Below are 21,445 nucleotides of genomic sequence, written 5' to 3'. Positions count from 1 at the left end.
CACAGCTGGCAGAATTAAAGGCTCTTGTAATGGCACTACAAAATACGGATGCTGGATTCCTCGTACTTATAGTTTGTGATTCTTATTATTGTATGCAGTCATAAAATGAATATCTGCACTATTGGAGCCAGAATGGATTCAGAGCCTTAAAAGACTGCACAATAAAGCACAAGCTGCTTTTGTAACAAGTGGCAAAGCTGAAAGAATGCTTGGCAGTGTATGTAATTCATACACTGAGCAATCAATGTGTTGGCGCTCAAGCTGCAGGGAATTTAATAGCTGATAAAGCTGCAAAGCTGACAGTTCGCACTGCTGCAGTTGCTGAAATCACTTGTTCTAGTACAAGGATAGACAGACATCATGGTGGGCGCCAATGATGCTCACAATAAAAAACCTGCTGAAAGGCTTTCGACTCAAGTACTCCATCAAGTTAGATGCATAAAACATACCTTATGTTCAGATTCCAGGAATGGGAGATAGAGTAATACCAAATAGTGATCTCAGACCATTGTTTTTTTTTTTTTTTTTTTTTTTTTGAAAACCTTTATTTATCAGAGACATGGTACACAGCGTCTGCCTACAACCACTGCGGGCCGGCCGCTATGACAATAAATAGCCTTCCAAGGTACCTTGCGTTGCAAATAGAGGACAAAAATAACAACACTACGGTAGACAGGCAAGGAGCCACAGGAAAAGGATAGAGAGGGTTTCATTTTGTAATTTTGACAAATCGTCCTAAAGTCAGATAGGGTAGCTGAAAGGAAGGACCAAGTAAAAGGATATACACGAGTTAAACATCATTATCGAGATACTGGCGTAAATCAGCACAATAAGGATAAACAAGCACCGAAGTACATATCACCCCAGTTAGCGCCCGCCCAGTCAATTTATCACATCAGGAGTTGCAATCTAGCTTGTATACGGTATAGTAGGATATAAGAGGGATCATTCTATGACAACAATGAAAGGATCCTACGACACGCAAAAGGGCACTTATTACATGGGAAAATTCGCAGTAGAAAATGCGCCCTCAAACAGTAGTATAAGAGGGAAGGAAAAGCAGGATGTGTAATCATTCAGTAACTATGCATTAAAATCGATATCATGGTCGTGAATCAATAACCTTGCGATAGTGACACAGACGCAAAGCGCGAAAATCCGTCCCGGAAAGAACTAAACCCAACCCCCATCTGACCCGAGATACATAGGAAGAAGAAAGGAAACAAGAGAAAAAACAAGAAGAAAAGGCCATAGAAACAAAAAAGAAAACGAAAATCAAGCCCCAACCCCCCCACCCTGCACGTAGAAGAGGCTACGGCCCCCCCCCCTACTAACGTGCCTGTCGCCCCAAGAGTACCCACATAAGGGAAAAGACGGGGGAAAGTCAACACAAACAGACTCCCGCCCCACCCCATTCGCACAAAACAGCTCAGGCTCGATCACCAACAGACCAGCAGGTCGACAAGCAATGGCGGCGTCGTAGTATAGTTCAGCAAAGCGTCCACATCATAATGGGTGACCGGAGATCAGTCCTGCGATGCATAAAGGAAGAGTTCACCCCTGTCCCAACTTGACCCGTCCGTCAATACGTAGCCACTGAAAGTTTGCAATGGGGCGCCGCCCCGGACGAACAAGGCGGCCAGGCGGGTAGAACAAGAGCAATTCCGTGAGAGATCCCAGAAGCAAGGGACTGAAAAGTGATCTCCTTAAGACATGTAGGCACAGGAACAGGGCTCCCAGCAAATCCCTCGGGTCGCGACCCGGTAGCGGCAACACAAGATGGCCGGGTGGTGAAACAGGCCCATGAAGGGAATCCGCACTTTTTGCAGCACTAGGCCCCGATGTCACATTCACGCGGCCGGTTAAGTGGGATCTGTGACCAACATCATCCAGGGCCCTCCACGGCACCACCAGTAGACACGTAGCAGGCACATCTAATGGCGGCAAAGATCCGCCCACGACATTACTTCTTCAGGGGATCGCCGGAGCCTTCTTCCAACGGCTGGGTGATAATAGCGTCTAGGCGCCGTTCTAGGTCCCCGGCCCCATCAAACCAGGTAAAGCGCAGGGAGCTCAGTGCAGCAATGAGGTCGCGAGCCGTAGGTTCCATGGTACTTAGCCGATATAAGCTCACTCGCTCTCAGGATATCTTCTACCTCGGCCAGTGTCAGTGGCCCCCACCGAACCGCCCAGCCAAAAAGTTAGTATAAAATGCACCAGAGCGGGGGCTGGCGCCACCTCCAGCTGCTACGATCGATCCGCCATTACACTTCGCCAATACACAGTTCACTCAGTCACAGGATGCCCCATAAGAAGCGCGGGCAGCATTAGCGTTATGTGGCACAGAGTCTCAATAGCAGGGACAGACCCATAAACTGTGCGCAGGAGCGCCGACCTCCATACCTCCGAGGTCTGAAAACAATGCACCGGTCTGCCCCAGGTCAGCCAGCGCCAGCAACGTTGCTCCCGTCCCAAAATGGCGATCTCAGCCCGTCCAGTAGATCCACACGCAACACAGAGAACAAAGGAACAGTCTTACTAGGCGGTGGATCAGATCTCCAGCGTGTGCGTCCGTGTCTGTGGCGGCGCCAAATCCCCACGTCCGTCTGGGTTGGCGCAGTGTCTCTCCCGCAGCTCAGAGATATGGGCTTCGTGGCCCACAAAGCCGCGACCTCAAGTGGCATCCGCGGCCGGCACCAACATCCGGTCCCTCGGCCAGCAGTCGGACGCCGCCACGGCAGCTAGCGAGAAAGGGTGAATGGAAGGGTCGCCGGTCACGGCCAAGCACCGGAGTTGCCGCCCGCTGATCCTCGCACCTTCCGACGCCGTGTGAGCACTGCCCGAGCCTGTGCGACCCGGGGAAGAGCAGGATATTCAAAGGATAAATGCCGTGGCGAGCGGAGCTCGCTGACTAAGCGGCCATCTCGCTCCGCGCTCGGCCACGCCCCCCCTAGACCATTGTTAATTCCAGCAGCAGACAAGGGTCTGAGTTCTGCACATTTAGAGGTGGCTGCTACAATTTCATCATTGCAGTAACGCTATTGGTGGCCAAGTCTTTGCAAACAGACCTAAGACTTTGTCCCTAGATGTGGCATCTAACAGCAGATGAAGGGTTTTACCATGGCGCGTCCACCACAGACACCTCTACTAATTTCAAACACACCATTGACTTGTGTTCTTTTGGACCATTACGGCCCCTATCATAGGACGGGGCTTACAAGCATATCTTGGTAGCAATGGATTCCTGCTCTCAATTCCTTTGGATATGGCCTCAGCATTCAGCTGATGCCCGAACTGATATTTATGATCTGCAAGGCTCTCCTGGGAGATACGCAGTGAGCACATCGCATTTTGACTAGGGTCCGGGGTTTAGCTCTGGGGCTTACAAGGAACCCATGGTAAGTTCGGGTGTGGCCCTGCGTTGCTCGTCTCCATACCATCCTGAGAGAAATATGGTAATTGGAGAGAAAAAAACGTGACTTAAAGCAGTTTTTAAGGTTCTAGGTTCTAGTCACAGTTGGGCCGATCACATATATGGGGTCCAGAGGGCTTTAAACAACATGCCCATAAAATCCAGGGTGGTGAGACTCCCTATGAAATTCTGTTTGGGGTTAAGATGTGGGTCCTGTCCCCAACAATGCCAGCACAGTGGCGGGAGAAACACAATTTGACATCAATGAATATTTTGCTGTTTTACAGGAAATAAATGTTTTCTTGGAACAACAAAGCAATATCCAAGTAAAACGCATTGCCACTGGAGACGTGAAGGTAGTTACATCAAGGCCAGCTGGATCCTGAAGGTTGAAGGACTGGGTTCTTTAAGACCCAGCGGTGCCAGGGCACAACACCTGAAACCTTCGTGGGTAACCTGCTCCGGCGTACGAATCACAGAGACACGGGACACTTCCTTCGACGTCAAAGATTCAAGGTTTATTAGCTGCAGGGAACACAGAGATCACGACAAGTACACAGCGTGCAACTTGGGGAGACTGCTTCAAATTGGTTCTGTGGATCGCTCCTTTTATACAGTTTTTACCCATCGGATAACATTGAACACAAAAGTTTACAACCCGGTTCCCACAATTATCCCCCAGAGGGGTCACTTTGGTCACTTTGAAACACACGTGGTCCGGAACATAAGTGCGGAAACATTTGGCGGTTCCCAACTGTAGAAACCATCTTCCCACCATTAGCAAATTCCAATCAGCAGTAAAACAGATCGAAATAGGAACAAAGACAGGTGCAGAGGAAGACGGAGACAGTGGGGAGATCGGAAAGGGTGTAAAAGGGGAGGTATCGGGAAACACGAGATACAGGCATCAAAGGGACGTGCCTAATGAGATGCACGGCTGAGACAATAAGTCCGTGCGGCAAGATGAGCCTCGAGCGGCGCCATCTGCCTTACAGTAGCAACCCCCTCGTCATAAAGACACTCACAAAGAACATGTGTCTTCCGCAAATATCTTGGGAGTCCCAGGGTCGCGAAGCGGACAGCGTCCGTTCGCTGGCTACTTGAGGGCAAGAGACAAAATGGATGCCGTATCTAAGATGGAACCTGTGGGTACAGATGAAAAACCCACATAACAAACGAACGGTTTAAGTTAGCACAGCGAAACTGCGCACACTTACTAAACTCGTCATTTGCGGTTCATAGACACCAGACTCGACCATATTCGTGCGAGTCGAAAACACCATTTACGATTGTCACGGAACCTCAGACGCTCCTTTTGCCCTCATGTAGGCAAGCACTAGTCGGAATCATATTCGATATTCATCAGACCATCGAGATGTTGCTGTAGCATAGCTCTGTCCAACCGAGTCCCCTTGGTAACAGATGGTTGTCTCATACACGTTGTAGCACAGAGGCCACATAAGGCAGGACCACACTGCACACAAAGGCAACACGTGAACAGGAACACTACAACGACTCCGATGATCATCAGAATCTTCCAACCCCAAGTCGACATCAGGCCCCAAAACCATCCAAGTAGCGTCCAATCCCCTACATCCACGTGTATGGATTCGGAGATCTTATGCAACCTCGAGATGGCTTGATAGACAGTAGGAGCATTATCTGGAATGAAAATGCAGCAGCTCGAATGGATCACCTTACATACCCCACCTCGATCTGCTAAGATGACATCTAAAACCATACGGTTTTGTAACGTCATAAGTCTCTCCGCCTGAAGTTCTGTGGTGATATTACCAAGGGCACTGGCAGTAATATTAGCTGTCGATTCTACCACTCGAGTCAACTGTCTCAGGTTCCTACTATTGACCATAGGTCCCCAAAACGGGAGGAAACCCTTGAAAAAGTCTCCTGCCTCTTGACCGGCAGTATCCTCTTCACTAATTACGCCTCGCACAACTCTAGTCTTATGATAATCGGCATCTACAGTGAACGTCGGAGGCAACAGATTTGCAATAAAACATGAGCCCATGAAGTCTGCGGGCAACCATGTGTATGCACGATCATAACAGATAAAGTATGTACCCTTGGCAGCCAGAAACACAGGGGACGAGAACATCGGCAGAATGTAATTTTCAGTGCAGGCACTTGCTCCAAGTCGGGCTTGCGATCTTCGGCCACGACCTATAAGACAAAAATTACCAGTGTGGGGTACGACCCATATCGGAGGCGAGCTTTTAAGCTGCTTTTCACTAGTGAACACACTATATTCACCTCTACTTAGGACCTTATAGGCCTGTACCTCTTCTTCGGGAATAAGCGAAGGATCATAGATCTCACTATCTAAATCCTCTATTGCTATCGACAAAGGTTTTTGGTACGAGGTAGGACCAGAGTAGGGGGAACGTGGTTCTCGAATGGGGTGGAAACCCAGTGCGCTTCGAAACATTGTTTGAAATGCTCGAGCTGACCCTTGGGAACTATACGGTAACACCAGATATGGAATTCCCTTATCCGTAGTGTGTGGCATCAACCCACACACCCAACAATTAGTAGTGTTAACCACTAACTGATGCTGATGGAGGAGCTGAATAAAGGAATTGTTGCGGAATTCTACACGTCTAGCCTGCTCGTGTTCCGGTAACATGTGGAAGGAATGGGGAGAAGCAGTAGAGGTAAGATTAGGGTAAGGAGTAGGAATAGGTGTAGCAGGTAAGAAATAAGAAATCGTATAATACACCCCACCCGCCAATAATGCAGAAGCAGTCAAAAACAATACAAACAGTTGGAATATGAAACATTTGGTACGACTGAGTTGCTGCAGCTTGAATCTGTGGACTTGAGCTCCCTCCAAATCATTCAGCTTCGAGAATGCCATTCCCTACGACCGTCCGCAACGTTTCTTGACGCACTTCGTTCTGTGCAGCAATAGTCAATCCCTAGGAGTTCCTAGGAACCGACGGCCTTTAACCTAGCGTCAAGACCTACTGTCCAGAAGGAAGTACGCGCGCGGCCCTACGGCCTTCAATGCACAATATGTACGTATGCAAAAACAAAGTCTCTCAGCTGTAAAGGCAAAAGTATAAGGAGTGAAGCTCAAAATATATGTACAAAAATAATTACAGTGATATGAAAGTTCAAAATTGATCACGGAAAACGGGATAATGCAGTTGTCAATACAGCAAAGCAAGATCTTTTTATTTGTCCTTAGTGCGAGATCGCAAAAAGTATCGAGTTTTCCCAGGACGTGTCTGCTCGTCAAACAAAGGATCCGTTGAAGAGACAGCGTCCTGCTGATCAGTTGAGTGTTCTGGTCTTGAGTCTTTTGATGCCAATTGTTCAACAATGTCTTTCTGCTGCGCTGAGGATTCTTCAACAAGCTGTGCGTCGCTAAAAGGCACAAACGCCGGCAATGTTTCTGCTTCAGATGACGCAATGCCTCTCCTTACCCACGGGTCTGCCGGCAAAGGGATGGGGACTCGCTTGGTGTGCGTAGCATGCACCCAATTTTTACGTCCCTCAAGACGAACGGCAGTCCTCGTGGCCAGGAGCACTTGATAGGGTCCGGTGAACCTCGGGTCCAGGTTATTTTTGCGTGAAAAGTTCCGTGTCACCACCCAGTCTCCGGGCTGGAGCTGGTGGCCTGGACCCTCTGTCTGCGTCGGCAATGCGTCGTAAACCTGTTGGTGAATTAACCTCAGTTTAGCAGTCAAGTCATGTAGATAGTCAATCAACATTGGGTACTCAAGATCAGAAAACATTCCTGGCCTAGGAACCCCCCACACATTCGCAGGACGGCCGAACACTATTTCATAGGGACTAAGCCCTACTCGGGAGTGTACAGTCGCCCTAGTTGACAGTAATGCCAAAGGCAAAGCGTCAGGCCATGAAAGACCAGTCGTAGCCTGAATCTTTGCTAGTTTTAGTTTAAGGGTGCCGTTGTACCCTTCAACCAATCCAGCTGACTGGGGATGGTTGGCGCTATGGAATTTCTGATTAATTCCAAGGCCCTTACACACACTCTTCATCACACTTCCAACAAACTCACTTCCATTATCTGACCACACGACTCTAGGCATTCCATACCGAGGAAAGTATTCCTTCAGTAGGATTTTCGCAGTAGACAAAGCAGTATTGTCTTTGAGGGGATAGGCCTCGATCCATCGGGAGAATGCGCAAACCACAACTAAAACGTATTTCAGGTTATTGCATCGCTCCATATGGATGAAGTCCAATTGAATCACCTCAAAGGGATACGAAGGAGGAGCAAAACTGCCAGGAGGAGTTGGGGTTCCTTTGCCAGGATTGTACATTATACACACCATACAATTCTTCACCAAACGTTCAGCACATTTTGTAATGCCATCATTCTTCCACACAGCAGCCAGTAACTTACAAATACCTTTCGCGCTAATATGTGCTAACCCATGTGCCATTGTCACAACGGCCAGCACATACGCATCAGGCAACATCCATCTTTTCTGATCCGACAAATCAATCCAACAACCATTCGCATCCAACTTTCCCGTACTTTCTTTCCACTTCGTCTTTTCAGTTTCAGTGGCCTCATTCTGAATTGCTTTCACACTCTCGATAGTGTCTTCACACATACTCGATTCTGTAGGCCACCTAACCGAACTCGTCACATACATTCGAGTGCTAAGGTTCCGGGCAGTCTCCTTAGCAGTCTCGTCCGCAAACGCATTACCACGACCAACATCATCCGTCACTTTACGATGCGCACTACACTTAACAATCGCAACTTGCGTAGGCAGAGTCAATGCATCCAAAAGATCATTCACAAGCTGGCCATGCTGTATCTTCGTACCGTGCGACGTCAAGAAACCTCTCTCTCTCCACAATCGTCCAAAACTATGTGCAACACCAAACGCATATTGACTGTCGGTAAACACATTCACACGTTTCCCTTTCGCCAACACACATGCTCTAGTAAGAGCAATCAGCTCCGCAGCTTGGGCAGAATTCTGATTCAACCTTGCAGTCTCAACAACAGTATTCAGTGTTACAACAGCATAAGCAGTAGTCACATCGCCATTCGGCAACTTAAAACATGACCCATCCACATACAGAGTGCCATCCGGATCCTCCAATGGGGTGTTTTTAAGGTCCACTCGACCTTTCGTTTCCTCTTCAGTCCTCAAGTAGCAGTCATGTTCTGCTACTTCATCTGACTCTGTGCTAATTGGTAACAAGGTTGCCGGGTTCAGAACGTTACAACGTTTTATCTGGATGTGGCTTGCCAAGAGCGTCAATTCGTACCCAGACAACCTCGCACTCGTCAAGTGCTGAGTTTTCGTTCAATTCAAAAGAGTATCGACTGCATGCGGAACCATCACCGTAAGCATATTGTCCATGACCAATCCTGCTGATTGTCGGATGGAGACCGCAGCTGCCGCTGTTGCTCGTAAACAACTCGGCAATGCTCTAGCTACTGGGTCTAAGGTCGAGGAAAAATATGCACATGGACGTTGCTTACCACCAAAAGGTTGCGTTAGAACACTCAAAGCACAACCTTCCCTCTCGTGAACATATAACGTGAACGGCTTACCGTAGTCAGGGGTACCTAACACAGGAGCCGAACACAATGAATCACGCAGTTCAGAAAAACTTTTCTGACATTCTTCCGTCCATGGTAAAGGAGTTGAAACATCCTTGCACGTAAGAGCCACCAATGGTTTCGCTAGCAATGAAAAGTTAGGAATCCATTGCCTGCAGTACGACGTGATACCTAGGAAGGCACGCACATCTCTTTGGGTTTTTGGCACAGCCATTCGCGCAATCGCTGCAATTCTCTCTGGGGTCAATCTCCTTCCCTCCTTTGACAATAAGTGACCTAGGTAGGTTACTTCTTGACAACAATATTGGAGTTTAGAAGGTGACACCTTATGATTTAACTCACAGAGATGTTGCAGCAATGACACTGTAGCAATTTTGCAAATGTCCTGAGTATCAGCAGCCACCAATAAGTCATCGACGTATTGGATCAAAGCCGCACCAACCGGCAACCTAAATGCATCCAGTTGACCCTTCAAGGCTTGACTGTAAATAGATGGACTTTCACAGTAGCCCTGAGGAGCGCGTTTGAACCGGAAACTGCGTCCACCGAGAGAGAAACCGAAAAGGTCCCTACTCTCTTCGGCAATCGGGATGCTGAAGAACGCATTTTTCAAGTCAATCACCAAAAACCATGATGCAGAAGCTGGAATCAGAGTCAGTAGCGCCGTGATGTCAGGCACAACAGGAAATTGAGGAACCACAATTTTATTCACCTCCCGTAAATCGATAACAAAGCGATAAACAGGCGGTTTTGAAGGATCGGTACGTTTAAGAATGGGCAGTACAGGGCTGTTGCACACGTTTCCCCGAGTCTCTTCAATAACATCTTTCTCGATCAAATCATAGATGATCGCCAACAGTGCTCGTTCACCATCAAGAGAGATACGATATTGGGGAATACGTGGCAGCCGCACATTAGATTTCAACTGAACAACATAAGGGGAGATATCAAGCAGGCCCACGTCATTTGGACCTGTTGCCCACAAAGACGCAGGAAGAGAACTCAATTCCGGTGGGAGCTTATCGAGAGACAAATACATAGGAGAGACAACCCTCTCTCCTAACGTAAGCTTTACACCCGCAGGAGAACAATACAAAGTTGCGTACAAACGTTTAAGCAAATCCAGGCCCAAAAGATTTTCGCCACAACCCGTGGTTAAAATCAACGGAGCTTCTAGCTCACGTGGCCCAATTTGAAGGGGCAAAGGGCGCGAAACTGGATTGCTAACAGGGGCGCCAGAGAATCCAACGGAAACATTTGTTAAGCCAGACAAAGGTGCGCCAGGGAGTTTCGAATACATGATAGAACTTTTCGCTGCACCAGTGTCCAACAGAAAAGGCTCAACGACGCCTGATGTAGCAACTGCGACGTAAGGCCCTCTCTGATCAACCGGAACTGATACCACTCCCTCTCCTTGTCTATGGCAGTTCTAGTAATTACTGTCGTCAGTTCCCTGATCGACGTAATAATCGTCTACATTGTACTGCGCAGATCGTCCTTGCGATGATCCACGTTGATCGAAACAATTATTAGAATTAGAGGAGTTATCTGAGCGATCATTTTGAGCACCACGACCTCTACCACGAGATGTTTGCTGCGAACCACCACGACCTCCTCTAGTCGAGTTACCACTATTACGTTCGTTTAAAACAGGGCAATTGAATTTAATGTGTCCCTCCTGTCTACAATAAGCACATTGATTGTACCCTAACGAGGATCTTTGGGAGGAGGAATCATTACGGGTTTGGGATCTGTTTGATTGTGGCTGTGATCTATTCTGTTGCGAATTATTCTGATTTGACCGCGGAGGATACGCTTGTTGCAACAACACTTTAGTTTTTAGCTCTTTCGTCTTTTTATCAGCAAGGTCAATCTCTTCTTTCTCTCTATTCTCATAGTATTGTGCCGTAGCCAATATCTGAGCCGAAGTAGAAACGGCCCATGCACTTTCCGAATTTCTCAATTTATTGCTCAAATCGGGCAACAAATTCGAAACAAATTTATCCACAAACAACCTTTGACCACCCTCCGTGCCCATATCCTGACCACTATGATCGATGAATGCTTCCTCGAACCTCGTAAAGAAGTCGGAAACACTCTCATCTTTCTTCTGTTTACAGGCTGATAACTTATCCCAATTGACTCTCATAGCTGGCATAAGAGTTTTCATTAATGTTATAATTCTTTGAGGGAGAGCAGCAATCAATTGGTCGGGTTTAGTAGCAGCCACTTGTCCAGCATCTGCCGCTATAATGGCAGCCCAATCACCGCCCAATTCATTTGCGTGATCTTGCTGGCGAATCTTAGCCCATACCGGTTGCGGTACGACATTGCCAAACAACATGTCAATATCGGCAAGATTCATTATCGTAGCATCTACGAGCTGCGATAATTCTTTGTAATACCCTGCAGGATTTTTGCGTGGATCAGGCAAAGATTGTTTCACCTGTAGCACTTCCGAACGTTTCCATGGGAGATGTATCCACACTCTTTGGAAATGCGCCACTGTCGCAGGATTAGCATTAGGATCAGCCGGTACCCAAACCGGCGGAACTTCACGCATAGGATATTGGCCAGACTCGTCCGGTTGTTTTTCAATATCCTCAACAAACAATGCATGAGGGATGGGAGCAGGACGAAGAGATAGCAATCGCTCAACAGCACGTCGAACGTTGGTATCCACTATCAGCCCATTTGCGAACTGAAGCTGGAGATCAGACAGAGCGGCGAGCACCTCGTCAGGCGCATCGGCCACTATTTGATCATAAAGGAACTTACACATTTCATTAAACACATATCTCTGGGTTGGTATATTGAATTGACAGAATGTTTCGAGGACAACACGGGGTGGACTTCTCTGCGGATTAACCATCCAACCCATCGCCATATTATATAGCGCAACGCGTTCTCTGTTACCAGGAAGCTGGCTTCGTCTCTGAGGACCATCGGAACCAGCGGACCCATGAACAGGTCCAAGCGAATGAAAGAAGCTAGCCGCAAGAGGAGAATTGCGACTACGAGTAGAGGGAGGAGAATAAGACACAGGGCTAACAAGAGAAGGAGTAGAAACAGTAGCAACAGCAGGAGTTAACAAAACAGGAGCAGTAGCAGAAGTAGTAGCGGGAACAGGAGTATATGGAAGCGGAGGAGCAGTAGGAATAGAAGCAGACAAAGGAGCAGGAACAGTCGGAAGAACGGGTGCAGGGTGAGGAACAGGCGGAGGAGGAATAGGTGGAAGAACAGGTACGGCAGGGACCACAGGAGCTGCGGTACCCTGTACGTACGGAGGTGGTGACTTCATAAGATAAGACATTAAGGGATCCTCAACTGGCTCTTCCTTCTTTCCCGACTCCGTTGGTAAAGCGGGGTAACATTTATCTACAGTCATATGCTGTAATCGGTCAAACACTTCCTTATCCTTAACCTCCTTATCTCGCTGAAATTGCTCTGCTTTCTTCACTATAGTAGCAACGTTATCTCGCTGACTACGTTTATTCTGTCTGATTTCTTTCTGTCGGGCTTCTTTGCGCCACAACCGAAAGGCATCAAACATGGCCGGCCTTGACTTTCTTTCGAACAATTTAATCTCTAGATTATCTAAGATCGGGGCCTCGAAGCTACCATGAGGTGGCCAACGAAGGTCGCCGTCCTTTTTCGTGTATTTAATCCAGTAATCGTTAAAGGTAACTGGGCCTAGCCCATGCTTACTATAGAGCTCATACGTGGGAGTTCCAACCGGAGGTATCGGACATGAGTCCTCCAATCGGGAATCCATACCACAAGGTCTGAAACAACTAAACAGAGTACTACGACCAGGCATCTTGCACACTAGCCGAGTTTCACAAACTTCAAGGGTTACGGGATTTACCAAGTCCCAGCAACGAACAAAACCCTCGGTTTTTGGCGGCTGCAGTCGTCAAACAACACAACAAAGTACGCTAGCAAAGTGTCACCGACAAAAACACTCACACAGCGCTAACAACAAAAACACTCGCTAAAGTGTCAACAACCAAGAACTATGGGAGCGACCCACAAATACTTAACTCAAAAATCGATGGCGTCTCCAGGAAGGCCCGTCAATCGTCTCGCTATACCAAGGTCTACGCCAGGCGCCAAAACAGGTCTACAGTCAGGGCAGCAGTCCGTCGCAGCCGTCCGGAGGCGGGAATCTTCGCGGGAAAAGTCTTCGGGCCACTTATTTCGACAACAGGATCGATGAAGCGGAGTGCACCTTCCCTCGGAGATTTCACACGAAGTTTCTCACGATCGTCGGGCTTGGACCGGTACCACTGATGCAGCCCCACGTTGGGCGCCAACTGAAGGACTGGGTTCTTTAAGACCCAGCGGTGCCAGGGCACAACACCTGAAACCTTCGTGGGTAACCTGCTCCGGCGTACGAATCACAGAGACACGGGACACTTCCTTCGACGTCAAAGATTCAAGGTTTATTAGCTGCAGGGAACACAGAGATCACGACAAGTACACAGCGTGCAACTTGGGGAGACTGCTTCAAATTGGTTCTGTGGATCGCTCCTTTTATACAGTTTTTACCCATAGGATAACATTGAACACAAAAGTTTACAACCCGGTTCCCACAATTATCCCCCAGAGGGGTCACTTTGGTCACTTTGAAACACACGTGGTCCGGAACATAAGTGCGGAAACATTTGGCGGTTCCCAACTGTAGAAACCATCTTCCCACCATTAGCAAATTCCAATCAGCAGTAAAACAGATCGAAATAGGAACAAAGACAGGTGCAGAGGAAGACGGAGACAGTGGGGAGATCGGAAAGGGTGTAAAAGGGGAGGTATCGGGAAACACGAGATACAGGCATCAAAGGGACGTGCCTAATGAGATGCACGGCTGAGACAATAAGTCCGTGCGGCAAGATGAGCCTCGAGCGGCGCCATCTGCCTTACAGTAGCAACCCCCTCGTCATAAAGACACTCACAAAGAACATGTGTCTTCCGCAAATATCTTGGGAGTCCCAGGGTCGCGAAGCGGACAGCGTCCGTTCGCTGGCTACTTGAGGGCAAGAGACAAAATGGATGCCGTATCTAAGATGGAACCCGTGGGTACAGATGAAAAACCCACATAACAAACGAACGGTTTAAGTTAGCACAGCGAAACTGCGCACACTTACTAAACTCGTCATTTGCGGTTCATAGACACCAGACTCGACCATATTCGTGCGAGTCGAAAACATCATTTACGATTGTCACGGAACCTCAAGGTTGAGGATCTGGTCAGAGAAAGAATTGTGAACAAGAAAGAGTTTTGACAGTCCTACAGAATTCCTGTGCCTGTCATGGCTGTTGAAGGTACTAACACATCGGAGCAACGTCCAATACTCCTACCTTTTGGACTGAAGTTGTGTGTTTTCTCTCTTTGGCTGAAAAGAAAATACTTTGGGGGAGATTACGATGTCGGTCGGAAAGACTCCGAATGTGATTCGGTTTGACCAAACCTGTGTTGGAAGCCATGTTTCCGACCGACTGATTCTGACAGCCGATCCGACTTGGTCTGTCTGACATGGATCTGCTGTCGGAATCCAACTTTGGGGGCCCGTAGCAGGACCCCCTTTACACGGAAGCCTCTGGTTGGGGCCTTTTGGGGTATCTATAGGACTCCTCTTACCAACAATCCATGGTGTGGCAGCCACCGAGGGGTGCCCGTCACAGGTTGCATGCTTTTCTGCAACCACCCCTTTCTTCAATGGGAGCCTATGTTGTCAGTCAGATCACAAGCTACCCACCATTCCGATAACGAGCCGGTCGGAATGCTTTCCGACGACATTGGAATTGGCCCCTTTGCCTCTCCATGGGTACAACTTTGGATTACAATTGCATTAATTTTTCTGGTCCTTTGGATTGGGTTTGTGACAGTATTCTTTCTCATTCTGAATGGACATTTCATCCAAGAATTCTCAGCAGTACAAATGGTAAACTTGATTCTGAAGCCACACGCATCATCACACCGTGAGCAAAGGGACCTTTCCCCAGTGAACATTTCAGCTGTTCTAGTTTCTGGTGAAATTGTATGGGATAAGGTATCATTTGAAGTGTAGGGTCCCATTGAACTTTTACAAATTTCACATACATTTTTTTAAACTATTTTTATTCACATTTAGTGGTACAGTTCAATACAAATCCCATTGGTTTTCTACCTTATTCTGTTACTCGTTATACGTTGGCTCATAAGTTCACACAATTACATACTTTAATGTCCAGATTACATTAACTTTTTTCCGTTTTATGGCTCACTGTTGGCATCGCACACGACCCTCCCCTGTAGGTGTTCCAGCATCCTCATAATCTTATCCATTTTTTAGGACAACCTCTGTGCACATACACTGTTTTTTCCGCCACCATAGCAATGTCCATATCTTTACACCATTCCTCTATTGTGGGGGTGGAGAGAACATCCCAGTGTTTAGCAATATTCATTTTGGCTAACATCATTCCTTGTGTCGCCCAAGTCTGTGCTGTGGAATTAAGGTCCATCACCTCCCAAATATTCAGGAGGCAGCGTTTGGGCTCTGGAGGAACTAGGCTCCTACTTACTCCCGTAATGATGGACATGACAAACCTCCAATATGGCACTATCGCGGGACAAAGCCAGAGTGTATGAATGAAGGTACCAGGTGTCCCACACTGCCACAGGCAGAGTTGATTGTCAGTTTTCCCGATTTTATATAGAGTGGTTCTAGTATAGTAGATTCTGTGAAGGATCTTAAGCTGTACAAGGCGTAGTTTGGGTGCGATCGCTACCTCTCTGGGTGAGGCTAATGCCTCTTGCCAGTCAGAATCATCCAGGTCCCCCACCTTCCCTTCCCATTTTTCTCGGAGCCTATGCATGAGATCGGGCACATTATTAATGATCTTTTGATATGTCAAGGATATTGCTTTCATGGCCATGTGATCGGTCAACAATCTATCCTCTAACGGTGAGGCCTTAGGGAGACTAGTGTCTAAGGGGATTGCTGCTTCCAGGGCATGTTTTATCTGATGGTAATGGAATCGCTCCGTTGGTGCCAATTCATATTGGTCCTGGAGTTTCGCAAAAGGAATTATCTTTCCGTGCACCCAGAGATCTCCCACTTTTGATATCCCTATACTGTTCCAATGCTTGAAGCCCAGTCTGGCCAGCCTGTCCGTGTGCCATCCTAGCCTTTTATGTACTATGTTCCATGCCTGGAGTGTGTGGTTCGTTGGGCCCATCAGAGCTCAGGTTTTGTTGTAGAGTGCTGGATACAGCCCTCCTTCTCCCAATTACAATCTGTCAAGGCTGTAGGCCAGATCTGTGTGGGGGACATGTAGCCAGTGGTTAATCACCATCAATTGGGACACCCAGTAGTACGTTTGTATATTTGGAAGTGCGATGCCACCATCATACCAGGTTCTGAACAGTTTCATCATAGCTATGTGAGGCAGTTTGCTATTCCTTAGTAGTTTGGTGACTTTTACCTCTATGGTTTATGAACGGTGTATTTCGGAGGACATATAGGAACCTCAGGAGCGCCATCATTTTAAAGGGCGCCGCTTTACCTAAGAGCTTTAGTGGCAGCGATTGCCAGTGTTTAGTATCCGTTGGAGCCATTTCAGGGGGGCTTGGAGGTTCATAGTCATGAAGTCTCCTGGGTCATGGGTGACGGGGATTCCCAATTACTTGAAACTATCACCAGCGATTGTCACATCACAGTCAGCTGGTAGCATTGGTGGAGGCCCTCTGAGGACATATATAAAGGGTTTAGTCCAATTGATTGTGTATGCCGAGTGTCTACCGTAGGAGCTACATATGTCCAGCAGGCTAGACAGGGAACGCTTGGGAGAGGCCAGATAGACGAGGACATTATCCACGTACAGAGATATTCGATTCTCATGTCCCTCAGTCCAGCTAAGTCCACGTATAATGGGAACTTGGTGTATCCAGGCCGCCAAGGCTCTAGTATGAGTGAAAAGAAGCTGCAATAGCCCACAGCCCTGTCTCATGCCTTGGTGCAGTGGGAACTCTTTGGATACATGCCCATTAGCTACCACATGGGCAAGGGGATTAGTATATAGTAATCTAACCCAAGAACAGAAATTTGGACCAAACCCCATCTTTGTGAGAACAGCGAAGAGGAAGGGCCATTCGACCGTGCCGAAGGCCATTTGCGCGTCTAGGGACAATATGATGGCTTCCCCTTGCACGGTGTGCCTACGTCCCAGTACATTATTTAGTGCTGTGTTTCTTTCAGGCATGAACCCTGACTGATCTGGGTGTATTAATATAGCTAGGTGTGGCATGAGTCTGTTGACCAGAGTTTTTGGCCAAGATCTTGGCCTCTGCGTTGATCAGGGATATGGGCCAGTATGAGACACATTCCCAAACAGGTTTTACAGGGCTTATAGATGGCCACTATTGTTGCCGTTATTTGGTCTTGTGGAACTTCTCCCCTTTCTAAACTGGCCTTGTACATCTCTAGTAGGTAGGACGTGAGTGTTGTTGTATTTCGTTTATACCACTCTATAGTGATACCATTCGGGCCCAGGGCTTTTCCGGATTGGATTTTTCCAATTGCTAACACTAATATTTCCGAGGAAAGCTCTGCCTCTAACAGGTGAGACTCTTCTTCGGGGAGCTTGGGAAGTCGGATATCACAGTGAAACTCCTCCGCATCCTCATGTGGTATTGTAAGCATCGAGGTGTACACTTGATCTTAGTGCTTCGCTAAAAGGTCTGCTGTGGCTTGAGGATTCGGTGTAATTATTCCTCTGGCGAGCTGAAGCTCTGCGATCCACCTATCTGCCTTTTCCCATTTGTCAAGCCAGGCCAGCAGCTTGCCCACTTTAACGCCGACCTCGTAGACTGTATGTTGAGTAGCGAACAATCGTGTCTTCGCGTCCTCCCTCAGGTGGTCTGTGTATTCCTGTTTTTTGAGGAGTAATAGATGCGTATTTGTGTCTGAGGGGTCCTGCCCATGGGTCCTCTCTAGGTCGCTCACCTCTTGTTCGAGAGCCAGTACTGGCTGAGCCTTGTCTTTTTTGTGGTTTGTTATGAGGGAGATTGCCTGCCCCGAAGCACTGTTTTGTATGCTTCCCATAAACTCAGTGGGGAGGAGACTGAGGGTGTGTTCTCATTAAAATAGTGTTTGGAGGCATCAGTCAGCCCCTTCAAGATGTTAGGGTTTTTAAAGTACCCAGGGTACATAGGAAATATTCGATGCCGTTGTGCTGCATACCTCGCGTAGATAGAATAGATCGGGGAGTGGTCCGAGATGCCTCTCGGTAGATGTGCAACTTCTGCAAAGTTCCCTATTTCGCCCGCCGGCACCAGTATGTGATCTATTCTGTAAAGGCTGTTATGCGCGCCTGAATGATATGTGTATTGCCATGCCTGTGGGAAGCGGAGTTGCCAGATATCTACCAGGCCCATGGTATCTAAGAATTCCACTAGGGTAGAGTGTGGCTAGTGTTGGTGTCGGGGAGGTGTTCGATCCAGATTGTTATCCAGTGTTGCATTGAAGGCACCCCCTATAATTAATTCGCCCTGTGGGAGTTGAAGTAGGAACGCGGCAAGCGCTAGGAGCGCCAATAAAGTGTAGCACGAGGGGATATAAACTGACACTATATTGACCACACGTCCTTCCCATTGACATGTCAGTGCCGCAAAGCGGCCCTGTTCGTCTGTGTAGGTGCATTTATTAACAATCGGGTGTTGATTTTAAATAGAATCCCCACCCCCTGTGAGCCGGACGTGAACTCTGAGAGGACCGCTAATTTGAAACCCCACCTGTCGAGTGCTTTGCAGGTCGTCTCTGTTAGGTGGGTCTCTTGTATTAGAACTATTGCCGGTGCTTTGAGCTTTAGGTATTGCAGGACCAACCCACTCTTCAGCTTATCCCGGAGATCGTTGACATTCCAGGATATAATAGGCAGGTGCTGCATGTGTGCTATCTCAGATCGGGTGAGTCAGGAAGCGGTGCCATGAATCGTGTTGAAAATGTATACGAGGGGATCTGGACAGTTGTGCAGCAATGTGGGAGCAGTGCAAGTGGATCGATGATGTACCATAAAACGTGTCAGAATACAGAAACTTACTAAGACAAAACGTTCCCAGTTAACCCGCTTTCCCTCCCCTCCCTGCCTCCTTGCATGATGGTTTAAGAACTGCCTGCCACCCCAGCTGTGCAGAGTGCCTAATTCCCATTACCTGGTACCTTTGTAGGGGGAGAGAGCTCCTACTTTGATCCCCCAGGGCCACCTTGTACACATATATACCCTATCAGTATTATACAGGATGCCATCTTAGAAGGTCAGAAACCTCTGGTTCATACACAGCAATGCACAGGTCTGTTAGTAGCCCTGTCCTAAGAGTGTGACTATTATAGTGGAAGTTCGAATGTGGGCCTTCGCAGGAGATCCCAATCTCGTCCACTCATGAATCAGTGATGCAGCCTTGCAGTTCTTCCCTAAGTGTGGCCTCATCACTATGAAATTGGTCCTCATGGTAGCCTTACATTGTGGGGGAAAACTTTATGGAGGCTATTCATTTCTCTTTACTCTGGGTTTCCGTCGCTGTTGTTGTTTCCTCCAGTTCTGAAGAGTTTGGCCCCGTCATTTCGCAATTGGTACTTCGTCCGGGTATGCCGCGATGTGGGACTTGAAGCCATCTTGCAAGCCAGTCTTGCGCGTCCTCCGGAGTTGTGAAGAACCATGTCTTCCCATCCGCTTCTATTTTGAACTTCATGGGGAACATCATTGAGTATTTAAGTTCAGATTTCTGAGCTCTTGCTTTATAGTGATGAAGTTCCGTCGCTGTTTAGCCACTGCAGCTGTGTAGTCTGGGAAGAAGGAGATCGTTCTTTGTTGATAGCATATAGGAGGCGCCTCCCTTGCTGTCTGGAGAATAAGGTCTCGGTCTCTAAAACTGAAAATGCGTGCCAATATGGTCCGAAGGGGCACACCTGTCCTGGGTTTACCCCTGGACCTGTCCTGGGTTTACCCCCTGGGACACGATGGACCCGTTCGACTGAGAAGTATTTGGAGAGTCCTCTGGGTTGCAGGTGGTTGTTAACCAGATCTCCCACAAAGAGGTCCACTGCATCCCCCTGTACCTTCGGAAACTCCCACGATACAAACGTTATTGCGATGGGAGCGACCTTCATAATCGTCCAGTTTCGCTGCCATTGCTTTATTTTCCATTTCTAAATGTTTGATCTGTTTCTGCAGAGAGGTAGTGTCCACACAGAGAGTGGTTGCTGTAGTTTCTACGTTCGTTACTCGTGAACTGAGTTTCCCGAAATCTGTGCGGATTAATGAAAGTTAGGTAGTGACTGTGTCTATGCGGGATTCCAGAGACGTGTGCACTTTATTAAGTGTAGCCATTATGTCCTGCAATGTAATCTCTTTTCCCTTCGCAGGCCCCTTGGTGGCTGCTGTCTCGACGGCGGCGCAGTCCTGCGGATCCTGATCCTGTTTAGAGTATGCGTATTTTCCAAGTTTATTCTGGTGCGTCTCGCTTTGTCCACGGCCTCCCAATGTCCCTAATCTTGTGACAATGGTAAGTGGTAGCTGGCCACTGGTACAAATTTAACATTTGTTTAAAATATCTTTAAATGATATCATCAACACTAGTACTGTTTCTGATGATTCGGACATTTATACAGTGCATCTAGAGCATTCAACTGTGTTTTCTTCTGATGAGTTATATGATGGTACAGCTAACTATGATTGAGGTTCCGTGACAATTGTAAGTGGTGTTTTTGACTCGCTCGAATATGGTCGAGTCTGGTATCTATGAACCGCAAATGACGAGTTTAGTGGGTGTACGCGTTTTTGCTCTGCTAACCTAAACCGTTCGTCTGTTTCGTGGGTTTCTTCATCTGAACCCACGGGTTCCATTTTAGATACGGCATCCTTTTTTTTTCTTGCCCTCAAGTAGCCAGCGAACGGACACTGTCCGCTTTGTGACCCTGGGATTCCCAAACTCTTGCGGAAGACACGTGTTCCTTTGAGGGTGTCTTTATGACGAGGGGGATGACACTGCAAGGCAGATGGCCCCGCTTGAGGCTCATCTTGCCGTGCCGGTCTATTTTCTCAGTTGTGCATTCATTAGGCACGTCTCCTTTGATCCCTGCAATCGTGTTTCCGATAGCACCCCCTTACACTCTTTTCAATCTGTTCGCTATCCTCGTCTTCCTCTGCACCTGTTTCTGACTCTTCCTTGATTCGTTTACTACCGGAATGGAATGCACTAATGGTGAGAAGATGTACTATTACAGTTGGGAACCGGCGATGCTACTGTAATTATGTTCCGGGACCCTGAATACATGAAAGCGACCCCCTATGAAATTTACCTTTTGTTTGCCATGTTGTCGTATGACGAAAAACTGTATAAAAGGAGCGATCCACAGATACAATTCGAAGCAGTCTCCTTGAACCTACATGCTATGTACTTCTTGTGACTTCTGTGT

This window comes from Lissotriton vulgaris, chromosome 8 (genome assembly GCF_964263255.1).
Source record: "Lissotriton vulgaris chromosome 8, aLisVul1.2, whole genome shotgun sequence".
Classification (NCBI taxonomy): domain Eukaryota; kingdom Metazoa; phylum Chordata; class Amphibia; order Caudata; family Salamandridae; genus Lissotriton; species Lissotriton vulgaris.
The sequence above is the reverse complement of the archived record's forward strand: the minus strand, read 5'-3'. Positions refer to the sequence as shown.